The sequence below is a fragment of the Coregonus lavaretus genome (assembly GCF_964263955.1).
Source record: "Coregonus lavaretus genome assembly, contig: HAP1_SCAFFOLD_4211, whole genome shotgun sequence".
Taxonomy (NCBI): Eukaryota; Metazoa; Chordata; class Actinopteri; order Salmoniformes; family Salmonidae; genus Coregonus; species Coregonus lavaretus.
Window position 1 is genome coordinate 10,001 of NW_028156850.1, and position 27,602 is coordinate 37,602.

Sequence of the window (27,602 nt, forward strand, 5' to 3'; positions counted from 1 at the left end):
CACTTTCACCCAGTTCTCCTCTGAATCATTCAGATGATCATTGGCAAACTTCAGACGGGCATGTATATGTGCTTTCTTGAGCAGGGGGACCTTGCGGGCGCTGCAGGATTTCAGTCCTTCACGGCGTAGTGTGTTACCAATTGTTGTCTTGGTGACTATGGTCCCAGCTGCCTTGAGATCATTGACAAGATCCTCCCGTGTAGTTCTGGGCTGATTCTGGGCTGATTACTCACCGTTCTCATGATCATTGCAACTCCACGAGGTGAGATCTTGCATGGAGCCCCAGGCCGAGGGAGATTGACAGTTATTTTGTGTTTCTTCCATTTGCGAATAATCGCACCGTTGTCACCTTCTCACCAAGCTGCTTGGCGATGGTCTTGTAGCCCATTCCAGCCTTGTGTAGGTCTACAATCTTGTCCCTGACATCCTTGGAGAGCTCTTTGGTCCTGGCCATGGTGGAGAGTTTGAAATCTGATTGATTGATTGCTTCTGTGGATAGGTGTCTTTTATACATGTAACAAACTGAGATTAGGAGCACTCCCTTTAAGAGTGTGCTCCTAATCTCAGCTCGTTACCTGTATAAAAGACACCTGGGAGCCAGAAATCTTTCTGAGAGGGGGTCAAATACTTATTCCTTCATTAAAATGCAAATCAATTTACCTGGGGTGGCAGGTAGCTTAGTGGGTAAGAGCGTTGTGCCAGTAACCGAAAGGTTGCTGGTTCTAAATCCCAAGCCAACTAGGTGAAAAATCTGTCGATGTGCCCTTGAGCAAGGCACTTAACCCTAATTGCTCTGGATAAGAGCGTCTGAAAAATGACTAAAAAATTCTGTCTCTCACTGTTCAAATAAACCTACCATTAAAATTATTGACTGATCATTTCTTTGTCAGTGGGCAAGCGTACAAAATCAGCAGGGGATCAAATACTTTTTTCCCTCACTGTATCTCATTACATTTTAAGAAATAATGACTTCTAGGAGAAACATTTGAGATAGTGTCCAGCAAACAGGGGACGTCCTGAGGACATTCGGCAACGTTCCTATTAGGTCCCTTAAGGGTTTTGGCACGACGTTGCGTGACGGTCCCAAGAGAACGTTCTCTGGGGGACCATTGTTTAGTTCCCTCTAAAGTTCCCAGACGTCACTGAGGACCATGTCAGGACCTATTTAGGATGTTCTCAGGACTATCATTTTACTGGTCCTTAGGACGTCGCCTCTACCCAAGGTAACGTTCTCTGGGGGACTTTTTTTTTTTTTTATAGTTCCCGGTTTGACCCGGGGACGTTTTTAGGACGTTGTGTCATGGTCCCCTGGAGGTTTTTGTCACGTCATGGTCCCAGGTGTCCCAAACCATTATAAGTAAAGTAATGAAATGGGGTTTTAAGGAAGGTTGTACGCTGTTCAGATAAAGTAGTGTAAACTCTATAATCAATTACACAATATGATTTACATTTGATATGTTCACTTAGTACTGACTTTTCAATATGACCACCTGGGATTTGAACTCACAACCTCTGGATTAGGGATATGCTGATCTTCAGCAGTCCCCTACAAATCCATGACCTACAATAATACATCTCTGCACTTAGCAAAAGAGTCGTTGTAGTTTATCAAAGATTCAAACTACTCTCTACTTAAATTTCATTGATTTATTTCAGCAGTTTGGGTTTGGGGTTTTACAGGATAGTTGTCTAATGTTGGTGGGGCATTAGTATTGTGTTTAAATGTTACTCCTAAAATCAAATCAAATGTTATTCGTCACTCGATTCGTAAACGACAGGTTTAGACTAACAGTAAAATGTTTACTTACAGAAGAGATAAAATAACAACACAAGAAATAAATACACGATAAGTTGGCTATATACACGAGGTACCAGTACCAGTTAATGTGCAGGGGTACTATGAGGTAATATGAGGTAGATACAGTATGTCCTGGTCTATTATACTAGAGACAGTAGACCAGGGTTCTTCAATTCCGGTCCTGGAGGGCCGAGACACCTCTGTTTTTCATCCTCTCCTTCTAATCAGGGGCTAAGTCAGACCTGGGACACCAGGTGAGTGCAATTAACTACCAGGTAGAAATAAAAAACAGAAGTGTTTGGGCCCTCCAGGACCGGAATTGAAGAACCCTGGAGTAGACCTTGTTCCAGAGTATGTCCTGGTCTATTATACTATACTAGAGACAGTAGTTCAGGGTCTGTAGATTTACTTTCTCAATTCTATGCTTCTTTATTTTGTGTATAACTGTTTAATTCATGATGGATTTTTCTTTCTCTGTTGATATTTATTAATACTGCTGCTCAAATATATTGTTCATTTTTTTTTTATGTTCCTATACATTGCTTTGTCATTAGTGGCAACCAACCATTCATGTAAAGCATTAATTTAATTTAATTTAATGAGAGAGAGAGAGAGAGAGAGAGAGAGAGAGAGAGAGAGAGCGAGAGAGAGAGCGAGAGAGAGAGAGAGAGAGAGAGAGAGAGAGAGAGAGAGAGAGAGAGAGAGAGAGAGAGAGAGAGAGAGAGAGAGAGTGTGTGTGTTACAGGTCAGTGAGAGCCAGAAATCATCCTTGTTTGTAGGTGACCAAATACTTATTTTCCACCATAATTTGCAAATAAATTCATTAAAAATCCTACAATGTGACTTTCATTTTGTCTGTCATAGTTGACGTGTACCTATGATGAAAATTACAGGCCTCTCTCATCTTTTTAAGTGGGAGAACTTGCACAATTGGTGGCTGACTAAATACTTTTTTCCCCCCACTGTACATTGAATGAACTACAGGAAATACAAACCCTCCAACCCAAAAAGGCCTGTGGTGTTGATGGTATCCTTAATGAAATGATAAAATATACAGGCCACAAATTCCAATTGGCTATACTTAAACTCTTTAACATCATCCTTAGCTCTGGCATCTTCCCCAATATTTGGAACCAAGGACTGATCACCCCAATCCACAAAAGTGGAGACAAATTAGACCCCAATAACTACCGTAGAAAATGCATCAACAGTAACCTTGGGAAAATCCTCTGCATTATCATTAACAGCAGACTAGTTCATTTCCTCGGTGAAAACAATGTACTGAGCAAATGTAAAATTGGCTTTTTACCAAATTACCATACCACAGACCACGTATTCACCCTGCACATCCTTGACTCAATTTGGCATGAGGGTCTGCTATACAAATTGATGGAAAGTGGGGTTGAGGGAAAAACATACAACATTATAAAATCCATGTACAACAACAACAAGTGTGCGGTTAAAATTGGCAAAAAACACACACATTTCTTTCCACAGGGCCGTGGGGTGAGACAGGGATGCAGTTTAAGCCCCACCCTCTTCAACATATATATCAACGAATTGGCGAGGGCACTAGAACAGTCTGCAGCACCCGGCCTCACCCTACTAGAATCTGAAGTCAAACGTCTACTGTTTGCTGATGATCTGGTGCTTCTGTCACCAACCAAGGAGGGCCTACAGCAGTACCTAGATCTTCTGCACAGACCTGGGCCCTGACAGTAAATCTCAGTATGACAAAAATAATGGTGTTCCAAAAAAGGTCCAGTTGCCAGGACCACAAATACAAGTTCCATCTAGACACCGTTGCCCTAGAGCACACAAAAAACTATACATACCTCGGCCTAAACATCAGTGCCACAGGTAACTTCCACAAAGCTGTGAACGATCTGAGAGACAAGGCAAGAAGGGCCTTCTATGCCATCAAAAGGAATATAAAATTTGACATACCAATTAGGATCTGGCTAAAAATACTTGAATTAGTTATAGAACCCATTGCCCTTTATGGTTGTGAGGTCTGGGGTCCGCTCACCAACCAAGAATTCACAAAATGGGACAAACACCAAATTGAGACTCTGCATGCAGAATTCTGCAAAAATATCCTCAGTGTACAACGAAAAACACCAAATAATGCATGCAGAGCAGAATTAGGCCAACACCCGCTAATGATCAAAATCCAGAAAAGAGCTGTTAAATTCTATAACCACTTAAAAGGAAGCGATTCCCAAACCTTCCATAACAAAGCCATCATCTACAGAGAGATGAACCTGGAGAAGAGTCCCCTACGTAAGCTGGTCCTGGGCTCTGTTCACAAACACAAACAGACCCCACAGAGCCCCAGGACAACAACAACAACACAATTAGACCCAACCAAATCATGAGAAAACAAAAAGAGAATTACTTGACACATTGGAAAGTATTAACAAAAAAAACTGAGCAAACTAGAATGCTATTTGGCCCTAAACAGAGAGTACACAGTGGCAGAATACCTGACCACTGTGACTGACCCAAACTTAAGGAAAGCTTTGACTATGTACAGACTCAGTGAGCATAGCCTTGCTATTGAGAAAGGCCGCCGTAGGCAGACCTGGCTCTCAAGAGAAGACAGGCTATGTGCACACTGCCCACAAAATGAGGTGGAAACTGAGCTGCACTTCCTAACCTCCTGCCAAATGTATGACCATTTTAGAGACACATATTTCCCTCAGATTATAGAGATCCACAAAGAATTGGAAAACAAACCCAATGTTGATAAACTCCCATATCTACTGGGTGAAAAACCACAGTGTGCCATCACAGCTGCAAGATTTGTGACCTGTTGCCACAAGAAAAGGGCAACCAGTGAAGAACAAACACCATTGTAAATACAACCCATATTTATGTTTATTTATTTTCCCATTTGTACTTTAACTATTTGCACATCATTACAACACTGTATATAGACATAATATGACATTTGAAATGTCTTTATTCTTTTGAAACTTCTGAGTGTAATGTTCACTGTTAATACTTATTGTTTATTTCACTTTTGTTTACTATCTACTTCACTTGCTTTGGCAATGTTAACATACGTTTCCCATGCCAATAAAACCCTTAAATTGAACTGAAATTAATTGAATTGAGAGAGAGAGACAGAGACAGAGACAGACAGACAGACAGACAGAGAGACAGAGACAGAGACAGAGAGATAGATGCTCCCAGATGACAGACTGAAAGAGGCAGAACACATCCTGATCCACACTGGGACAAACAACGTGACGACACACAGGGAAGACGTGGACAAAGCTCTGAGCCACTAACGCTACTAGACTTCCCATCAGCCAGAATTACCTTCTCCCCAGACTGGACGTGCCCCAGCAAGTCATCGACACCAACACAGAGGTATCACAGGCCTGTTTCCCTCAGACAAAGGTGCACCTGGTGCATCACTGGGACAATCAGCCTCACTACTTCTACAACAATGTGCACCTCAGCAAGAACGGAGTCAGGCTCTTTGCAAAAGCCCTGAAAGACACTGCCCTGGACTGGACCCTCTCCAATACCCACACAAAGCCCAGAGACTCTAACCAGCACTACATTCCCAGGGCCCCTTCCTCAACATCCAAGGAGCCCCAAGCTACAGAGCGCCCACATCCCCACTGCCCACATCCCCACTGCCCACATCCCCACTGCCCACATCCCCACTGCCCACATCCCCACTGGCCCCAGTCCCCCACACCAGTCATCACTGGCAGAGCACCCAGCCAGCCACAACAGGCAGTACAGTAGAACAGCTCTGCAGCAGTGACTTCCAACAGGGTCCTCAGTACAGTAGAACAGCTCTGCAGCAGTGACTTCCAACAGGGTCCTCAGTACAGTAGAACAGATCTGCAGCAGTGACTTCCAACAGGGTCCTCAGTACAGTAGAGAATAGCTCTGCAGCAGTGACTTCCAACAGGGTCCTCAGTACAGCAGAACAACTCTGCAGCAATGACTTCCAACAGGGTCCTCAGTACAGCAGAACAGCTCTGCAGCAATGACTTCCAACAGGGTCCTCAGTACAGTAGAGAACAGCTCTGCAGCAGTGACTTCCAACAGGGTCCTCAGTACAGCAGAGAACAGCTCTGCAGCAGTGACTGCAACAGGGTCCTCAGTACAGTAGAGAACAGCTCTGCAGCAGTGACTTCCAACAGGGTCCTCAGTACAGTAGAGAACAGCTCTGCAGCAGTGACTTCCAACAGGGTCCTCAGTACAGTAGAGAACAGCTCTGCAGCAGTGACTTCCAACAGGGTCCTCAGTACAGTAGAGAACAGCTCTGCAGCAGTGACTTCCAACAGGGTCCTCAGTACAGTAGAGAACAGCTCTGCAGCAGTGACTGCAACAGGGTCCTCAGTACAGCAGAACAGCTCTGCAGCAGTGACTTCCAACAGGGTCCTCAGTACAGCAGAACAGCTCTGCAGCAGTGACTTCCAACAGGGTCCTCAGTACAGTAGAGAACAGCTCTGCAGCAGTGACTTCCAACAGGGTCCTCAGTACAGTAGAGAACAGCTCTGCAGCAGTGACTTCCAACAGGGTCCTCAGTACAGTAGAGAACAGCTCTGCAGCAGTGACTTCCAACAGGGTCCTCAGTACAGTAGAGAACAGCTCTGCAGCAGTGACTTCCAACAGGATCCTCAGTACAGTAGAGAACAGCTCTGCAGCAGTGACTTCCAACAGGGTCCTCAGTACAGTAGAGAACAGCTCTGCAGCAGTGACTTCCAACAGGGTCCTCAGTCCAGTAGAGAACAGCTCTGCAGCAGTGACTGCAACAGGGTCCTCAGTCCAGTAGAGAATAGCTCTGCAGCAGTGACTTCCAACAGGGTCCTCAGTACAGTAGAGAACAGCTCTGCAGCAGTGACTGCAACAGGGTCCTCAGTACAGTAGAACCAGAGCCAGATCAGATACCTGTTGGCTGTAATCTGCTCTAAGAGGAGCAAACATACAGCACATCTACCAGATAATGGCGATGATAATAACTGTCATTATTAATGAATGTTTAAACTGTTTAAACTGTTATAACAATGATAAAATACTGGTCCACAGATCAAGCATTCCACTGTTAAACACATCCTAAAGAAACATTTTGAAACATAGCATCCTTAAATATAAGCAGCTATAACATTCAGGGTTTGTGCTCATCAACCTTTGGTGTGAAAAGCACAAACCCCTGACTTTTTACATAGTATGAACAAATATTGACAATGTTATTCTCCATGAAACATCGAACACCAACTATGTATCCACAAACTGTCCAAACTACTACAGAGAACTGAGTGTACCCTCTATTAAACTCCTCCACGATTAAACATGGCCGGGAATCAGGAGGTTGTAGTTTGGCAGGAAAAACTGACTAGTCATATCAAACAAGTAAAAAAAGGCTAAACACACAATATGGATTCAAATTAAAAATGAAATATTGAGTACCAGTCAGGACATGTATCTGTGTGCCATTTATAACTCCCCATAGCCAGTCTCCAGATCTCAACCCCATAGAAAATCTTTGGAGGGAGTTGAAAGTCTGTGTTGCCCAGCGACAGCCCCAAAACATCACTACAATGTGATTTTCTGGATATTCTTTTCTCATTTTGTCTGTTGTGTAGTTGACGTGTACCTATGATGAAAATTACAGGCCTCTCTCATCTTTTTAAGTGGGAGAACTTGCACAATTGGTGGCTGACTAAATAATCCCCACTGTATATTGCCACATGAAAACTCCCCCTACCACAGAATGATTAGAGAATATCCAGTTAGAGATACTCAATTTTCAGTCTCTGGGATTCTACGTGGTGATTTCAGACCAGGACTGGTGTTGAGGTGGACTATATTCAGTGCCTTCAGAAAGTATTTACACCCCTTGACTTTTTCCACATGTTGTTGTTTTACAGCCCGAATTTAAAATGGATTAAATTGAGATTTTGTGTCACTGTCCTACACACAATACCCCATAATTTCAAAGTGGATTTTTTTTATTTTTACAAATTAATAAAAAATGTAAAGCTGAAATGTCTTGAGTTAGTAAGTATCCAACCCCTTTGTTATGGTAAGCCTAAATAGGTTCAGGAGTAAAAATGTGCTTAACAAGTCACATAATAAGTTGCATGTACTCACCCTGTGTGCAATAATAGTGTTGAACATTATTTTTTAATGACTACCTAATTTCTGTACCCCACACATACAATTATCTGTAAGATCCCTCAGTCGAGCAGTGAATTTCAAACACATATTCAACCACAAAGACCAAGGAGGTTTTCCAATGCCTTGCAAAGAAGGGCAAATATTGGTAGATGGGTAAAAAAAAAAGCTGACATTGAATATCCCTTTGAGCATGGTGAAGTTATTAATTACACTTTGGATGGTGTATCAATACACCCAGTCACTACAAAGATATAGGCTTCCTTCCTAACTCAGTTGCTGGAGAGGAAGGAAACCATTCCGGGATTTTACCATGAGGCCAATGGTGACTTTAAAACAGTTACAGAGTTTAATGGCTGTGAAAGGAGAAAACTCAGGATGGATCAGCAACATTGTAGTTACTCTACAATACTAACCTAAATGACAGAGTGAAAAGAAGGAAGCCTGTACAGAATTGTCACGAATTCAGCCGAGGCTGCCCCTCCTCCTTGCTCGGGCAGGCTTCGGTGTTCGTCGTCACCGGAGTACTAGCTGCCACCGATCGATGTTTCTGTGTTACACTAGTCTTGTCTTTATTAATCACACCTGTTCCCCATTATGCTTATTTGTGTCCCTATAATTACCTCTGTTTTCCCTCCTGGGTTTGTGCGTGATTGTCCGTTGTTTTACGTCGTTTGGTGAGCTGTTGTTCTGCTCTTCCCCGCGTGGAAGTTTTGTTATGGTTGACTTTTGTTTAGTAAATCCATTCATTTTCTCAGTTCTGTGTCCTGCGCCTGATTCCGTTTTCACCACCTCACCCAGACGTTGACAGAATCACGCACCATCTATGGATTCAGCAGGCACGTCCGATCCCAGCTCCTCGGTGGAGGAACGCATCCAGCAGCACTCGACCATGCTGCAGGCTTTAGGGTCGGCTATGGATCGAGTGGTGAACACCATGGATCTTTGGGAGATAATCTTCTATTTACAATCATAATTATAAGTGGTGAGTAGGACTATTAGGCAACAGATCTTGATGAGGGTTATTTTAAATGATTGGAGCGCCCTTCGTGGTGCTGAAAGGACAGCGCCAGGATCGTGCAATGATGTTAAAGAAGTTGAACCAACTTGTGGTGCTGAAAGATAGCTGAAGGATAGCCATTCTGTCAGTTCAGGATCAAACAACAATAATTTGCAGTATAGCCTAATAGTGCTACGACTACGTGATATAGCTATTAGTAGGCTATAGACTAATGTAAATACAAATATACTACCTTTCAAAAGTTTGGGGTCACTTAGAAATGTCCTTGTTTTCGAAAGAAAAGCAATTTTTTCCCCCATTAAAATAACATCAAATTGATCAGAAATACAGTGTAGACATTGTTAATTAATGTTGTAAATGGCTATTGTAGCTGGAAACGGCTGATTTTTTATGGAATATCTACATAGGCGTACAGAGGCCCATTATCAGCAACCATCAGTCCTGTGTTCCAATGGCACGTTGTGTTTGCTAATCCAAGTTTATCATTTTAAAAGGCTAATTGAGCATTAGAAAACCCTTTTGCAATTATGTTAGCACAGCTGAAAACTGTTGTGCTGATGATCGAAGCAATAAAACTGGCCTTCTTGAGACTAGTTGAGTATCTGGAGCATCAGCAATTGTGGGTTCGATTACAGAATCAAAATGGCCAGAAACTCGTTAGTCTATTCTTGTTCTGAGAAATGAAGGCTATTCCATGCGAGAAATTGCCAAGAAACTGAAACTGAAGATCTCGTACAATGCTGTGTACTACTCCCTTCATAGAACAGCGTAAACTGTCTCTAACCAGAATAGAAAGAGGAGTGGGAGGCCCCGGTGCACAACTGAGCAAGAGGACAAATACATTAGAGTGTCTAGTTTGAGAATCAGACACCTCACAGGTCCTCAACTGGCAGCTTCATTAAATAGTACCCACAAAACACCAGTCTCAACGTCAACAGTGAAGAGGAGACTCCGGGATGCTGACCTTCTAGGCAGAGTTGCAAAGAAAAAGCCATATCTCAAACTGGCCAATAAAAAGAAAAGATTAAGATGGGCAAAAGAACACAGACACTGGACAGAGGTAGATTGGAAAAAAGTGTTATGGACAGACAAATTGAGGTTTGAGGTGTTCAGATCACAAAGAAGAACATTTAAGAGACGCAGACCAAATGAAAAGATGCTGGAGGAGTGCTTGATGCCATCTGTCAAGCATGGTGGAGGCAATGTGATGGTCTGGGGGTGCTTTGGTGGTGGTAAAGTGGGAGATTTGTACAGGGTAAAAGGGATCTTGAAGAAGGAAGGCTATCACTCCATTTTGCAACGCCATGCCATACCCTGTGGACGGCGCTTGATTGGAGCCAATTTCCTCCTACAACAGGACAATGACCCAAAGCACAGCTACAAACTATGCAAGAACTATTTAGGGAAGAAACAGTAGCTGGTATTCTGTCTATAATGGAGTGGCCAGCACAGTCACCGGATCTCAACCCTATTGAGCTGTTGTGGGAGCAGCTTGACCGTATGGTACGTAAGAAGTGCCCATCAAGCCAATCCAACTTGTGGGAGGTGCTTCAGGAAGCATGGGGTGAAATCTCTTCAGATTACCTCAACAAATTGACAACTAGAATGCCAAAGGTCTGCAAGGCTGTAATTGCTGCAAATGGATGATTATTTGACGAAAGCAAAGTTTGAAGGACACAATTATTATTTATATTAAAAATCATTATTCCTAACCTTGTCAATGACACCATTTCCTATGCATTTAGCTATATTTCCTATTCAAACTCATTTCATGTATGTTTTCATGGAAAACAAGGACATTTCTAAGTGGCCCCAAACTTTTGAACGGTAGTGTAGATTTAATATGATTTATGAAATCAGTGCGATGTTGATTACACTAACTTACGATTTATTTGTCTCTGTTGAAATAAAACGCTGTATCTCCAAAACTAAAACTACCATTTAACTATTAACGAACATATAATTAGGAAACTTCAGAAGCTATTTTGAATACATTGTATTGGCCAATGAGCATCATGAAATGTCCAGAGTGCATTGAGGGGAGTTACTGCTTTCAATACATGTTTTAAAAAAGGCAGAAATTGAGTTATGTGGTTACGTTTCATTTTTATTTTTAGGGGGTAGATAAGCTTTAACAGCGCAGATTGATTGTAGATTCCATCAATGTAATTGTCTGCATCATTTCCAATCCCCCATATATTTTTGTAAATATATACATGTGTACACATATACAGTGCATTCGGAAGGTATTCAGACACCTTGACTTTCTCCACAATTTGTTATGTTACAGCCTCATGCATCTTTTACTGAGGAGTTGCTTCCATCTGGCCAGTCTACCATAAAGGCCTGATTGGCGGAGTGCTGCAGAGATGGTTGTCCTTCTGGAAGGTTCTCCCATCTCCACAGAGGAACTCTAGAGCTCTGTCAGAGTGACCATCGGATTCTTGGTCACCTCCCTGACCAAGGCCCTTCTCCCCTGATTGCTCAGTTTGGCCGGGCGGCCAGCTCTAGGAAGAGTCTTGGTGGATCCATGGAAAACAAGGACATTTCTAAGTGGCCCCAAACTTTTGAACGGTAGTGTACATATATCTTAATATCATTTGCGAGAGCTTTAGTTGCTTTAGTTTCTGAATAGGCATTTCATCGTATTGTGTAACTTACACGCTGCATCATAAATAAACATTGATTTGATTAGTTTGAACACATGGCTACAATATACCCTATTACAGAATAAAAGAAAACAGAGAGGTAAACTATCAATTCATATAATTTATTTGCATAGATTAAACATGCAATCAAATCAATTGACCAAGTAATGAACATAAATCATTACTATGTAGAATTGCAGGAAATTAATTTTAAAAACAGCCATAAAAATCAAGCTTTTGGTGTTGTGTATTCATGCATCTCAATAAACTATACCCATAATGCATTATTACCTCCAACTTGGCCCAATTCACATTTCCAGTTGCCCACCCTCACATACCAAGCTAGAACGGGCCCTGCGCCTCATCCAATAGCCAATATTGGCGAAATATCCCAAGCAGGGCTACTTCCAGAGAGGTTCAGGCTCCTTGGGCTTTGCAGTGGCCACTCTGGTTTGGGTGTCGCCGTAACCAAGTGGTCACATATCATTCTCTGGGTTCCACTGCCAAGAGGAGTCCATGGAGTTTTATGAACATCAAGGCAGACACAGAGTGAATTTGGATCCTAGATCTCTGTGGTGTGATGACAAGGTTCATGTGGTTAAACTGCCGAGCTGCAGGGAATGAGATATATTTAAGCAATAAATCCAGAGGGGGTGTGGTATATGGCCAATATACCATGGCTAACGGCTGTTCTTAAGTGACTGGACACAGCCCTTAGCCGTGGTATATTGGCCATATACCACAAACCCCCGAGGTGCCTTATCGCTATTATAAACTGGTTACCAACGTAATTAGAGCAGTAAAAATACATGTTTTGTCATACCCGTGGTATACGGTCTGATATACCACGGCTGTCAGCCAATCAGCATTCAGGGCTCGAACCACCCAGTTTATATGTACAGTTAAGCAGTGGTCTCAGGGGTGGCACGTGTTCCCCCCCTTACTGTGACCAAAAGTCCCTAAAGCCATTGACGGTGGAAGGCGCACGGGAGGGAGAAGCGTTGGCACAGGATCTGAATGGCTGCTTCCCCCGGACCGAGGAGGAAGAGGCACAGGGATGGATCTCTCTCTCCAGGATGTGACATATCAGGTGTGTGTCCTCAGACTGCGCTGCAGCCTGATCCACTGCAGATGTGACCGTTTAAAGCTTGTGGTTTGTGAACGGGCGGCTTTTCATGTTGTTTATTAGGCTGGCTGGGAACTGCTGGTGATTGTTTTTCCAACATTCTGATTGGCCAAAGTGGTCAAGCCTCTGCCGGGCCTCCACAGTGCACACACACGGCCTACTGTTGTTCGTCACTCTCTCCCCCCACCAGAGAGAAGACAGGGAGGAAACCACCATCTATCTCCAGGCTGCTATACAGAATGATTTGGTTTGTCATTCTATTGTTTTTCATGGAATTTTAGTGGTCATTTAAATATAATTTAATAAATAGTTTAACCAGCACTATGTATTCTAAAATTGAAAAACACGGAGGGAGTGCCGCTCCTCCGTGATCCGGCAGCACTAGAACATATGGATGAGTTACACCTTTTATTTTTCAGGTCGACCAGTACAAGAAACATTTTAATACAAAGTTGCCTTCACAACTCCATTTTACATATGTTCTGGCCTTTTAACAAAAAAAATATAATAATATTGGGACTGTATTATCTGTAATATTTAAGTGTGTCGGAACTGTAATGCCACCATCTCCCTGTCTATGTCTGCAGAGAAACATTAGTCCACTGGTTTAATGTACTGTCCAGTTACATTCCCTTTTAGTCCACTGGTTTAATGTACTGTCCAGTTACATTCCCTTTTAGTAATATCAAATACGGATTTAGGAATGTGGTTTGATGTCAACTAGACATGCTATTAAAAAATATATATATGAATATGTAAATAAGTAAATATATAAATATATGATATGCATAAAAAAAAGAGAGTACATTTAGTTTTTAGTCTATTTTTTGTGTTATTACATTATTGATTAAAGTTATTAGACTATTCATTATTTTATTTTTACCCACTTCCTAATGGCCTACTGCCAAAACTGCATACTGTAATAATTATTAGATTATACACAAAAATGTTATTAGCGTTAAAACATTATCAGCATTTACTACATTATTGGCAGTTATTACATTATCTGTTGCTACATGGTGGATTACTCCATAACCGATATTCCACCTGAATATACATTATTCATGCGTTTACAGTCAAGCCAAAACTTGCTGTGTCAGATCACACTTTACCTTAAAAAATGTAGTGAGTCAACCAGAACCAGGAACCTTACCTATTCAATCTCCCTCCCATTTACAAATGGAAAAAGACCAGTAACAGTGTATGAGACAGCATTAAATAGCGCAGAAATTGATTATATGCTGAACCGCTTTCAGTACATTAAATGTAGTTATAGTAAAGGAAACATTAATTTGGCAACATATAAGCTAAACAAAATATTCTATAAACTAGCAACAAAATCATGTAAGAAAAAAAAAAAGATATATATATATGAATGTGGGGAAAACATATACAAACAAAATGCCCAAAGAAAACTGGTTTGACAGTGAATGTAATTCTGCCAGGAAAAACCAGAGGCAACTGTCAAACTAAAAACACAGAAACCCCACAGACCAGGTTGGATGTGTAAAATATAATAATAATAATAATAATAATAATAATAATAATAATAATAATAATAATAATAAAATATCACCTGGACCTAAGACAGTATAAAAAGACGCTACAAAAAATTAAAAATTAAATATTCTACATGTGGGGCTTAATACCTCATATAATATGAAAAACATTCCCGTTCAAAATGGCAACTTCTGGAAAAACTACTTTGAAAAACTGAAAATGAAAATCCAGAATGCCAGAAGTTATCCGAGACACAGACCAAATTAGTCGATCAATTACAAAACATAGAAAGAATAATTAAAGACCAAACAAAGCCTTCACAGAGCTGACAGAGAAAACAAAGCCTTCACAGAGCTGACAGAGAAAACAAAGCCCTCCGGTGGTAGAGCCAGACAGTATCTGCAATGGGATGCTGAAGAAAAAGCATCTCTAAGCTGCATTCTCAAGCTCTTCAACATGATGCTGAATGTAGGATACTATCCAGAAACATGAAATAAAGGTATATTAAAGCCCAATATCTACTATCTTCTTGTTGTTTTAATATCTACTATTCTTAAATATGTTGTTTTAATATCTACTATTCTTAAATATGTTGTTTTAATATCTACTATTCTTCTTGTTGTTTTAATATCTACTATTCTTAAATATGTTGTTTTAATATATACTATTCTTAAATATTTATATTTTTTCATTTTTTCATTTAACCTTTATTTAACCAGGTAAGCCAGTTGAGAACAAGTTCTCATTTACAACTGCGACCTGGCCAAGAAGAAAGCAAAGCAGTGCGATAAAAACAACAACACAGAGTTACATATGGGGTAAAACAGAACATAAAGTCAAAAATACAACAAAAAATACAGTGAGGGAAAAAAGTATTTGATCCCCTGCTGATTTTGTACGTTTGCCCACTGACAAAGAAATGATCAGTCTATAATTTTAATGGTAGGTTTATTTGAACAGTGAGAGACAGAAAAACAACAACAAAAAACAGAAAAACGCATATCAAAAATGTTATAAATTGATTTGCATTTTAATGAGGGAAATAAGTATTTGACCCCTCTGCAAAACATGACTTAGTACTTGGTGGCAAAACCCTTGTTGGCAATCACAGAGGTCAGACGTTTCTTGTAGTTGGCCACCAGGTTTGCACACATCTCAGGAGGGATTTGTCCCACTCCTCTTTGCAGATCTTCTCCAAGTCATTAAGGTTTCGAGGCTGACGTTTGGCAACTCAAACCTTTGGCTCCCTCCACAGATTTTCTATGGGATTAAGGTCTGGAGACTGGCTAGGCCACTCCAGGACCTTAATGTGCATCTTCTTGACCCACTCCTTTGTTGCCTTGGCCGTGTGTTCTGGGTCATTGTCATGCTGGAATACCCATCCCCTGGCTGAGGGAAGGAGGTTCTCACCCAAGATTTGACGGTACATGGCCATCGTCCCTTTGATGCGGTGAAGTTGTCCTGTCCCCTTAGTAGAAAAACACCCCCAAAGCATAATGTTTCCACCTCCATGTTCGACGGTGGGGATGGTGTTCTTGGGGTCATAGGCAGCATTCCTCCTCCTCCAAACACGGCGAGTTGAGTTGCCAAAGACCTCGATTTTGGTCTCATCTGACCACAACACTTTCACCCAGTTCTCCTCTGAATCATTCAGATGTTCATTGGCAAACTTCAGACGGGCATGTATATGTGCTTTCTTGAGCAGGGGGACCTTGCGGGCGCTGCAGGATTTCAGTCCTTCACGGCGTAGTGTGTAACCAATTGTTTTCTTGGTGACTATGGTCCCAGCTGCCTTGAGATCATTTACAAGATCCTCCTGTGTAGTTCTGGGCTGATTCCTCACCGTTCTCATGATCTTTGCAACTCCACGAGGTGAGATCTTGCATGGAGCCCCATGCCGAGGGAGATTGACAGTTATTTTGTGTTTCTTCCATTTGCGAATAATCGCACCGTTGTCACCTTCTCACCAAGCTGCTTGGTGATGGTCTTGTAGACCATTCCAGCCTTGTGTAGGTCTACAATCTTGTCCCTGACATCCTTGGAGAGCTCTTTGGTCTTGGCCTTGGTGGTGAGTTTGGAATCTGATTGATTGCTTCTGTGGACAGGTGTCTTTTATACAGGTAACAAACTGAGATTAGGAGCACTCCCTTTAAGAGTGTGCTCCTAATCTCAGCTCGTTACCTGTATAAAAGACACCTGGGAGCCAGAAATCTTTCTGATTGAGAGGGGGTCAAATACTTATTTCCCTCATTAAAATGCAAATCAATTTATAACATTTTTGACATGCGTTTTTCTGGATTTATTTGTTGTTATTCTGTCTCTCACTGTTCAAATAAGCCTACCATTAAAATTATAGACTGATCATTTCTCTGTCAGTGGGCAAACGTACAAAATCAGCAGGGGATCAAATACTTATTTCCCTCACTGTATATATACAGTGTGTGCGAATGTAGCAAGTTATGGAGGTAAGGCAATAAATAGGCCATAGTGCAAAATAATTACAATTGTTGTAATATCTACTATTCTTATTGTTGTTTTAATATCTACTATTCTTAAATATGTTGTTTTAATATCTACTATTCTTAAATATGTTGTTTTAATATCTACTATTCTTAAATATGTTGTTTTAATATCTACTATTCTTAAATATGTTGTTATAATATCTACTATTCTTAAATATGTTGTGTTAATATCTACTATTCTTAAATATGTTGTTTTAATATCTACTATTCTTAAATATGTTGTTTTAATATCTACTATTCTTCTTGTTGTTTTAATATCTGCTATTCTTCTTGTTGTTTTAATATCTGCTATTCTTCTTGTTGTTTTCGCTGAGAGAGAGTGAAAGAGAGAGAGAAAGAGGCTGACAGAGGGACAGAAAGACAAACAGATGGATTCTGGAAGAGCTGAGGCCGGAAGATAAGTTTTTACTACTCCTCCCCTTCTCATCCCCCACTTCTCTGTTATCTTTATTCTCTCATTCCCTCTCTTTCCTCTCTTCTCCTCTCATTCCCCCTCTTTCCTCTCTTCTCTTCTCATTCCCTCTCTTTCCTCTCTTCTCTTCTCATCTGTTTCCTCTCTTTTCCTCTCTTCTCATTCCCCCTCTTTCCTCTCTTCTCTTCTCATTCCCTCTCTTTCCTCTCTTCTCTTCTCATCTGTTTCCTCTCTTTTCCTCTCTTCTCCTCTCATTCCCCCTCTTTCCTCTCTTCTCTTCTCATTCCCTCTCTTTCCTCTCTTCTCATCGGTTTCCTCTCTTTTCCTCTCTTCTCATCGGTTTCCTCTCTTTTCCTCTCTTCTCCTCTCATTCCCTCTCTTTCCTCTCTTCTCCTCTCCTCTCTTCTCCTCTCTCTCCTCTCCTCTCTTCTCCTCTCCTCTCCTCTCTCTCCTCTCCTCTCCTTCCTCTCTTCTCTTCTCCTCTCTTCTCTACTCATCTGTTTCCTCTCCTCTCTTCTCCTCTCTTCTCCTCTCCTCTCCTCTCTCCTCTCTTCTCCTCTCTTCTCTTCTCCTCTCTTTTCCTTTCTTTTCCTCTCGTCTCCTCTGTTTCATATATTCCTAACAGTTAAAGGATGTGTCCCAAATGGCACCCTATTCCCTACATAGTGCACTACTTTTGACCAAAGCTCTATTGGCGCTGGTGCCTTATGTCCTTGGTCAAAAGTAGTGCACTATATAGGGAATAGGGTGCCATTTGGGATGCAGACAAAGTCTTGTGTGTTTGAACTGACCCAGTGGAGATGGAGTCTTTATAGGAGAGACCACTTAAGCTGTCACCCTGTCCTTCTGCACAAGTAGCTATAAATCCTTTACACACACACACACACACGCACACACACACACACACACACACACACACACGCAAACGCAGAGACACACACCCCCTCCATCGCTCTCCCTCCATCCACACACGAGCCACAAATCTCCTTTCTCCCCTTTCTTACATTAAACATCCATCATATTACATTACAGTGTCTGTTAACTACCTCTCTACCAGACCACTATTCATCACAAAGGCTTCGTCCAAAATGGAACCGTATTTCTTATTTGTGACTCGTTTCAGGAAACTAGGAGAATGTCACGTGTCACTACTTCACAGGAGAGGCAACTGAACGTAAACATTTAATTTTTTTATCAAAATGCATTTTTTTGGCAGAAATGCTTTCTGGAACGTGAACTTTCATGTGCCTTAATACCAACTTGTTTTCAAGTGCCTTAATACCAACTTGTATGCCATCTATAAATACGAATACAATTGTTAAATTACGAGCCTAGTTTTTTTAGCCACGGAAAAAGACAGGAACATTCCCGCTAGCCATGATTGGCTGAGATATTGGATGGGCTGGACATGCCGAGAGATGAGTTCGGATTGATCTGCCATGTAGCCTGCTGAGTTGGGATTGGTCTGCCATGTAGCCTGCTGAGTTGGGATTGGTCTGCCATGTAGCCTGCTGAGTTGGGATTGGTCTGCCATGTAGCCTGCTGAGTTGGGATTGGTCTGCCATGTAGCCTGCTGAGTTGGGATTGGTCTGCCATGTAGCCTGCTTCTGTCTATAACATGAGCTGCTCAGTATGTGTAGATAATTCTTGCTACTGCGGCTTTTTAAAAAGATATCACAAAGAACTGCAAAAGTGTTGCTAATTCTCGCCACTTTCTGGAGGACCGAGTTTTGAAATCAGTGGAATGCGCGGTGGAGGCTAAGGAGATGGAGAAAATTCAACCGTTTGATTGCAAATATGCGGAGGGAGTCGAAAAGAGAAACACACAGAAGGCTGTTGTATAAAACACCTGTCTCCGGATTACATCTTCAAACTAAGGGCAACTATGGCATCTGTGACAGAGGGAGAAGCGTCCATCCATGTATACAGGTAAGAGAGTCCAGCTATCTACATTTTCAGATATTATACGTTTCTAATTTTGTCAGAAAGTCATTTTCATTGCAAGTTAAAGAGTACTGTTAGCTAGCCAGCTAACGTTATCTGGCTGGCTCGCTAGCTAATGTTACGTGTATGAAATGTGTAGAAATATTATTCGTATCTCAGAGTCATTTGCATTGCTAGTTATAGCCTAATATTAGCTAGCTAGCTAACATTGAACCTAGTTGGTTAGCTTTAGCTACCTGTAGATTCATGCAGGGTAGTAACGTCATGAGTTGGGATTATGGTTCATTGTTTAGCTAGCTAGCTAGCTACATGTCTAAACCAAAGACTCCACTCTGCAAGTAACCATTTCACTGTACCATTTACACCTTCAGTATCCTGTGCATGTGACAAAGAAACTTTTATTTTATATGGTATAGTGTGTGTTTACCAGAGACAGTAATGTGAAGAACAACATGCACCAACCTGCACCAAAGTCAAATCAGAATATAACATTAGGCCAACGGGACAGTGTCCAAGTTCTAGAATACTCTGGTAGAATGCCCTGCTACAGACATGTCCATAGACGTAGTATAAACCTGCCTTTAGTCTTGAAATCTTTGGTTGTTCAGTACACTACCGTACTCACTCTGTTTAGCACATGGCCTCACATGGGAATCCTTAAAGAGATGGGTGGGGCTACGGCTTAAGAGGGTGTGAACGATGCTGAATGGGTGTAGACAAAGAAGAGCTCTCCAGTATGTTTGCCAAAACATTCAAGGGCCAGTTTCTCAAAAGTGGGGTTACAAGTTTATCAACTTTCAAAGCAGATTGATTTTCCCATTGTTCCTCAACTGTAGTGTATGATATACCATTTTCTAGCTATGAGTCTCTACTTTTATCCAATGTAAAAAACACAATTTCAAATGTTGCTACATAAGACCACATACAGTGCAGTGCACTACTGTTGACCAAGGCCCATAGGTTATATGGTGCTATTTGGAACGTAACCTAAGATAAATATTCTGTCCAAAACAGACTTTTGAAATGAATAATCGTGTGGGTATTTTTGTTTTGTTTTTATGGGTAACCATGTTCTCCCGATCCACTGTGTTTCGAGCATTACATTCTACGACAACCTCAACACAAACAGAAGTCATTCTGGGCTCTAGAACTATGACACAGCAGTCAAACGCCAAGGTGGCTATGGAAGTAACAGTGTGGATTACATTTCATTTACATTTCAGTCATTTTAGCAGACGCTCTTATCCAGAGCGACTTACAGTTAAGTGAGTGCATACATTTTCATACTGCCCCCCCCCGTGGGAATCGAACCCACAACCCTGGCGTTGCAAACGCCATGCTCTACCAACTGAGCTACATCCCTGCCGGCCATTCCCTCCCCTACCCTGGACGACGCTGGCTAATTGTGCGCCGCCCCATGGGTCTCCCGGTCGCGGCCGGCTACGACAGAGTCTGGATTCGAACCAGGATCTCTAGTGGCACAGCTAGCACTGTGATGCAGTGCCTTAGACCACTGCACCACTCGGGAGACAGAGACAGAGTTCTACAGTAGAGATAGAGATGTGTTTGTGTTGAGGTTTAAGAATGCTTGTAATACACACATTTATACACACATACATACACACACACCAAAACACACACACACACACCCATGCACACAAGCACGCACACATGCACACAGGTACCTGCTGCGGAGCAGTGTAGTTGGCTGGGTTGGACACAGAGTTGTTGCTGGAGTACAGACCAGATGAGGAAGTGAAACTGGACCCTGGAGAGAGAAGGAGAGACAGAGAGACAGAGAGAGAGGAGACAGAGAGAGAGAAGGAGAGGGAGAAAGAGAGAGACAGAGAGACAGAGAAAGAGACAGAGAGAGAGAAGGAGGCAGATGAGACAAGAGATTAAGGAAAGGAGAGAGAGGAGAGGAGAGGAGAGGAGAGGAGAGAGGAAGGAAATGAGAGAGAGGAGAGGAGAGACAGAGGAGAGACAGATGAGAGGAGAGGAGGGGAGAGGAAGGACAGGAGAGGAGAGAGTAGAGAGAGGAGAGGAGAGGAGAGAGGAAGGAAAGGAGAGGAGAGACAGAGGAGAGGAGAGGAGAGAGGAGAGAGGAGAGAGGAGAGAGAGGAGAGGTGAGACAGAGGAGATGAGAGAGAGGAGAGGCAGAGGAGAGGAGAGAGAGGAGAGGAGAGACAGAGGAGAGGAGAGAGAGGAGAGGAGAGGAGAGGTGAGACAGAGGAGAGGAGAGGAGAGAGAGGAGAGGAGAGACAGAGGAGAGGAGAGGAGAGAGGAAGGAAAGGAGAGGAGAGAGTAGAGAGAGGAGAGGTGAGACAGAGGAGATGAGAGAGAGGAGAGGCAGAGGAGAGGAGAGAGAGGAGAGACAGAGGAGAGAGAAGAGAGGAGAGAGAGGAGAGGTGAGACAGAGGAGAGGAGAGAGAGGAGAGGCAGAGGAGAGGAGAGAGAGGAGAGACAGAGGAGAGAGAAGAGAGGAGAGAGAGGAGAGGTGAGACAGAGGAGAGGAGAGAGAGGAGAGGAGAGACAGGAGAGGAGAGGAGAGAGGAGAGAGAGGAGAGGGGAAGGAAAGGAGAGAGAGGAGAGACAGATGAGAGGAGAAAGAGGAGAGACAGAGGAGAGGAGAGGAGAGAGAGGGAGAGAGAGAGACAGGGAGAGAGAGAGACAGAGAGAGAGAGAGAGATTATTGTTTATTTCACTTCTGTTTATTATCTACTTCACTTGCTTTGGTAATGTTAACGTTAGTTTCCCATGCCAATAAAGCCCTTAAATTGAAATTGAAATTGAATTGAGAGAGAGAGAGAGAGATTAATTAATTAATCATGTGTCAATTTATTTTGCTGACATTATAGGCATTGAGACATTTATATATTTATTCATTTAACCTTTATTTATACAGGGAATCCCACTAGAGAGCAGGGTATCTTTTTCAATGATCCTCTGTGTTACTACAAACAACTATTCAAACAGCTTAAACAGACACAATTACATGCAGAGCAGAATTATTCAATTTTTACAAGTTCACTCCACAATGAACAGGTCCTGTATTTTAGTCTTACCTAATGAAGCCAGGAATTCCTACTTAAGTCATGCTAGTACGGTATCTGTCACCTGATTGGTCAGGTTTCCACTCTCACATTCCTCTGATTGGCTGTTTGGCCACTGACCTGGCATCTGATATGGTGAGTAGGCGGTCTGTCCAGGCTGGGGCGTGTAGCTGAGGCTGGTCTGTAGGGGGGTTTGGGAGAGACCCCCCTCTGTCTTCATACCTGGTAACATCACACCCAGGTCTGGAGAGAGAGAGAGAGGGGGGGGGGGGAGAGCGAGGGAGAGAGAGAAATCAAAACAAGTTGGCATCCATATATCTGCCATTGCATAAAAGATGGAGGTGAGAGGACAATATGTCTGAGTACGTGCATGTCAGTCTTTACCATAGGTAGACAGTCCGTAGGCCTGGCCAGTCTGGGAGTACGCGGTGTAGACGGTCGACGGCTGCATGCTGCTGAACTGGGATTGGCCGGCGTACGCTGGCATGGGCGGGGCTGCCGGTGTGGATAGGATGTGGGGGTACGGCCTGAGGAGAGGGGGGGGGGGGAGGAGAGGAGTACACATACGTTTTCAGAATACTACAAAAGTATGTACAGTTACAAGTAATAGGAAAACCACATGATAATACTTACTTGGAGGGGTAGATGGGTGGGGAGTACTGGTGTGGTTAGTAATGTGGTAATATAATATACAGTACCAGTCAAAAGTTTGGACACACCTACTCATTCTGTCACGCCCTGGCTCTGGGGACACTTGTATGTTGAGCCGGGGTGTGAGTTTCCATTTGTTTGTCTAGTAGTTGTATTTCTATGTTGGCCAGAGTGGTTCCCAATCAGAGGCAACGAGTGTCAGCTGTTGCTGGTTGTCTCTGATTGGGAACCATATTTAGACAGAAGATCCCACCAAGACTGGACCAAGCAGCGTGTCCAGGAGCCATCGCCAGGGAGATCTCTAGCGGATCTCCTTCGCCGCCTCGACTGGGTCAAGCCGTGTGAGGAAGAGAGGGGCTTGACGTGGAAGCAGAAGGGCGAAAGGCTGGCGAAAAGTATGGAGACCTGGTCGGAGGAGGTAGGAGAGAAGCCCAGAATTTTTTTAGGGGGGGGCTCACGACGGGGCAGCAGGAGACCCAGCGGGTTGGCAGAGGAGGCCGCCAGGTTACGGGGGCCACTGGTCAAAGAGGGGAAGGAAGGTGTAGAGGCACGGCGAGAGGTACTGGGGTGTGTTACCAGTCCGGTCCGGCCCGTTCCTGATCCCTGCGTAGGGCCAGTGGTGTGTGTCCCCAGTACGGTCCGGTCTGTTCCTGTTCCTTGCACCAAGCCTATGGTGCGCGTCGCCAGCCCGGCCCGGCCTGTTCCTGCTCCCCGCACCAAGCCAATGGTGCGCGTCGCCAGCCCGGCCTGGCCTGTTCCTGCTCCCCGCACCAAGCCAATGGTGCGCGTCGCCAGCCCGGCCCGGCCTGTTCCTGCTCCCCGCACCAAGCCAATGGTGCGCGTCGCCAGCCCGGTCCGGCCCGTTCCTGCTCCCCGCACCAAGCCAATGGTGCGCGTCGCCAGCCCGGCCCGGCCCGTTCCTGCTCCCCGCACCAAGCCAATGGTGCGCGTCGCCAGCCCGGCCCGGCCTGTTCCTGCTCCCCACACCAAGTCAGTGGTGCGCTTCGTCAGCCCGGCTCGGTCCGTTCCTGCTCCCCACACCAAGCCAGTGGTGTGCGTCGTCAGTCCGGCACGGCCCGTGCCTGTTCCACCGGTGCCTGGTCCAGCACCGGTCAGCTGCTCCACGCCGGAGCTAGAGCAATCCGCTCCACCAGTGTTCAGTTCAGCTCCGGTCAGCAGGGCCAGACCGGACCAGGGGTACTTTGGGGGGTTAGAGAGGGAGTGGGGATCATGCCCGGAGCCGGATCCGCCGCCAAGGCGGAGTGCCCATCCGGTCCCTCCCCTGTGGTATTTGGTTGGCGCGGTCGGAGTCCGCGCCTTTAGGGGGGGGTACTGTCACGCCCTGGCTCTGGGGACACTTGTATGTTGAGCCGGGGTGTGAGTTTCCATTTCTTTGTCTAGTAGTTGTATTTCTATGTTGGCCAGAGTGGTTCCCAATCAGAGGCAACGAGTGTCAGCTGTTGCTGGTTGTCTCTGATTGGGAACCATATTTAGACAGACTGTTTTCCCACAGTGGTTGTGGGATCTTGTTCCAGTGTGGTTTGTGTTAGACCGTGGACGTCACGTTATCGTTTGTTGTTTTGTTCATGTAATCATTGAATAAAAGAGTATGTTTGCATTCAACGCTGTGCCTTGGTTTTCCTCCTTCGACGATCGTGACACATTCTCACCCTTGGCATTATCTTAACCAGCTTCACCTGGAATGGATTTCAATTAACAGGTGTGCCTTCTTAAAAGTTAATTTGTGGAATTACTTTCCTTAATGCGTTTGAGCCAATCAGTTGTGTTGTGACAAGGTAGGGGGGTATACAGATGATAGCCCTATTTGGTAAAAGTCCATATTATGGCAAGAACAGCTCAAATAAGCGAAGAGAAATGACAGTCCATCATTACTTTAGGACATGAAGGTCATCAATACGGAAAATGTCAAGAACTTTGAAAGTTTCTTCAAGTGCAGTAGCAAAAAACATAATGCGCTATGATGAAACTGGCTCTCATGAGGACCGCCACAGGAATGGAAGACCCAGAGTTACCTCTGCTGCAGAGGATAAGTTCATTAGAGTTACCAGCCTCAGAAATTGCAACCCAAATAAATGCTTCACAGAGTTCAAGTAACAGACACATCTCAACATCAACTGTTCAGAGGAGACTGTGTGAATCAGGCCTTTATGGTCGAATTGCTGCAAAGAAACCATTACTAAAGGACACCAATAAGAAGAAGAGACTTGCTTGGGCCAAGAAACACGAGCAATGGACATTAGACCGGTGGAAATGTGTCCTTTGGTCTGGAGTCCAAATTGGAGAGTTTTGGTTCCAACCGCCGTGTCTTTGTGAGATGCGGTGTGGGTGAACGGATGATCTCTGCATGTGTAATTCCCACCATAAAGCATGGAGGAGGTGGTGTTATGGTGTGGGGGTGATTTGCTAGTGACACTGTCTGTGATTTGTTTAGAATTCAAGGCACACTTAACCAGCATGGCTACCACAGCATTCTGCAGCGATACGCCATCCCATCTGGTTTGGGCTTAGTGGGACTATCATTTGTTTTTCAACAGGACAATGAACCAACACACCTCCAGGCTGTGTAAGGGCTATTTTACCAAGAAGGAGAGTGATGGAGTGCTGCATCAGATGACCTTGCCTCCACAATCCCCCGACCTCAACCCAATTGAGATGGTTTGGGATGAGTCGGACCGCAGAGTGAAGGAAAAGCAGCCAACAAGTGCTCAGCGTATGTGGGAACTCCTTCAAGACGTTTGGAAAAGCATTCCAGGTGAAGCTGGTTGAGAGAATGCCAAGAGTGTGCAAAGCTGTCATCAAGGCAAATGGTGGCTATTTGAAGAATCTCAAATATAAAATATATTTTGATTTGTTTAACACTTTTTTGGTTACTACATGATTCCATATGTGTTATTTCATAATTTTGATGTCTTCACTATTATTCTACAATGTATATAAATAAAGAAAAACCCTTGAATGAGTAGGTGTGTCCAAACTTTTGAATGGTAGTGTAGCAATAGTGTATAGCATAGTTATATAGTAATATAATATAGTAATAGTGTATAGTATAGTTATATAGTAATATAATATAGTAATAGTGCATAGTATAGTAATATAGTAATAATGTATAATATAGCTACATAGTAAAATAGTAATATAATATATGAATAGTGTTTAGCATATTAATATAGTAATTTAATATGGTAATAGTATATAGTATAGTTATATAGTAATATAATATAGTAATAGTGTATAGTATAGTTATATAGTAATAGTGTATAGTATAGTTATATAGTAATATAATATAGTAATAGTGTATAGTATAGTTATATAGTAATAGTGTATAGTATAGTTATATAGTTTATTAAAGGACTTACTTGGATGGTTAGATGGGTTGGGAGTACTGGTATGGTTAGTAATATAGTAATAGAATATAGGAATAGTGTACAGTGCATTCTGAATGTATTTAGACCCCTTCACTTTTTCCACATTTTGTTACGTTACAGCCTTATTCTAAAATGGATTAAATAAAACATTTTCCTCATCAATCTACACACAATATCCCATAATGACTAAGTGAAAACATTTTTTTAGAAATGTTTGCACATTTATTAAAAATAAAAAACTGGAATATTACATTTACTTAAGTATTCAGAATCTTTACTCAGTACTTTGTTGAAGCACCTTTGGCAGCGATTACAGCCTCGAGTCTTCTTGGGTACGACTTTATAAGCTTGGCACACCTGTATTTGGGGAGCTTCTCCCATTCTTACATTTTCTCTCCACAGATCCTCTCAAGCTCTGTCAGGTTGGATGGGGAGTGTCGCTGCACAGCTATTTTCAGGTCTCTCCAGAGATGTTCGATCGGGTTAAAGTCCGGGATCTGGTTGGTCCACTCAAGGACATTCAGAGACTTGTCCCGAAGCCACTCCTGCGTTGTCTTGGCTGTGTGCTTGGGTCGTTATCCTGTTGGAAGGTGAACCTTCACCCCAGTCTGAGGTCCTGAGCGCTCTGGAGCAGGTTTTCATCAAGGATCTCTCTGTACTTTGCTCCGTTCATCTTTGCCTCGATCCTGACTAGTTTCCCAGTACCTGCCGCTGAAAAACATCCCCACAGCATGATGCTGCCACCACCACCATGCTTCACCATAGGGATGGTATTGGCCAGGTGATGAGCGGTGCCAGGTTTCCTCCAGATGTGACGCTTTGTTCAATCTTAATTTCATCAGACTAGAGAATCTTGTTTCTCTTGGTCTGAGAGTCCTTTATGTGCCTTTTGGCAAACTCTTCCTTCGACCTCATGGGTTGGTTTTTGCTCTGACATGCACTGTCAACTGTGGGACCTTATATAGACAGGTGTGTGCCTTTCCAAATCATGTCCAGTCAATTGAATTTACCACAGGTGGACTCCAATCAAGTTGTAGAAACATCAAGGATAATCAATGGAAACAGGATGCACCTGAGCCTAATTTCGAGTCTCATAGCAAAGGGTATGAATACTTATGTAAAAAGGTATTTCAGTTTTTTTATAAATTAGCAAACATTTCTAAAAACCTATATTTACAATGTCATTATGGGGTATTGCGTGTAGGTTGATGCAGATTTTTTAAAAATTAGATCTATTTTAGAATAATAATAAATAATAATTGGTCATTTAGCAGACGCTCTTATCCAGAGCGACTTACAGGAGCAATTAGGGTTAAGTGCCTTGCTCAAGGGCACATCGACAGATTTTTCACCTAGTCGGCTCGGGGATTAGAACCAGCGACCTTTCGGTTACT

At 43.0% G+C, this 27,602-nt stretch overlaps 1 pseudogene across 1 annotated transcript in view; it reads right to left on the bottom strand.

Annotated features, from left to right (window-relative positions):
• The window catches only part of LOC311119637 (protein phosphatase EYA4-like), a 38,604-nt pseudogene that overhangs the window by 5,898 nt on the left and 5,104 nt on the right, over positions 1-27,602 (bottom strand). Inside the window, exons 4-6 of the transcript in view lie at positions 22,556-22,698; positions 22,292-22,414; positions 20,804-20,886 (exon numbers count right to left, since the gene is read on the bottom strand). The product of the transcript in view is annotated as a protein phosphatase EYA4-like (transcript). The remainder of the gene's footprint in view (positions 1-20,803; positions 20,887-22,291; positions 22,415-22,555; positions 22,699-27,602) is intronic.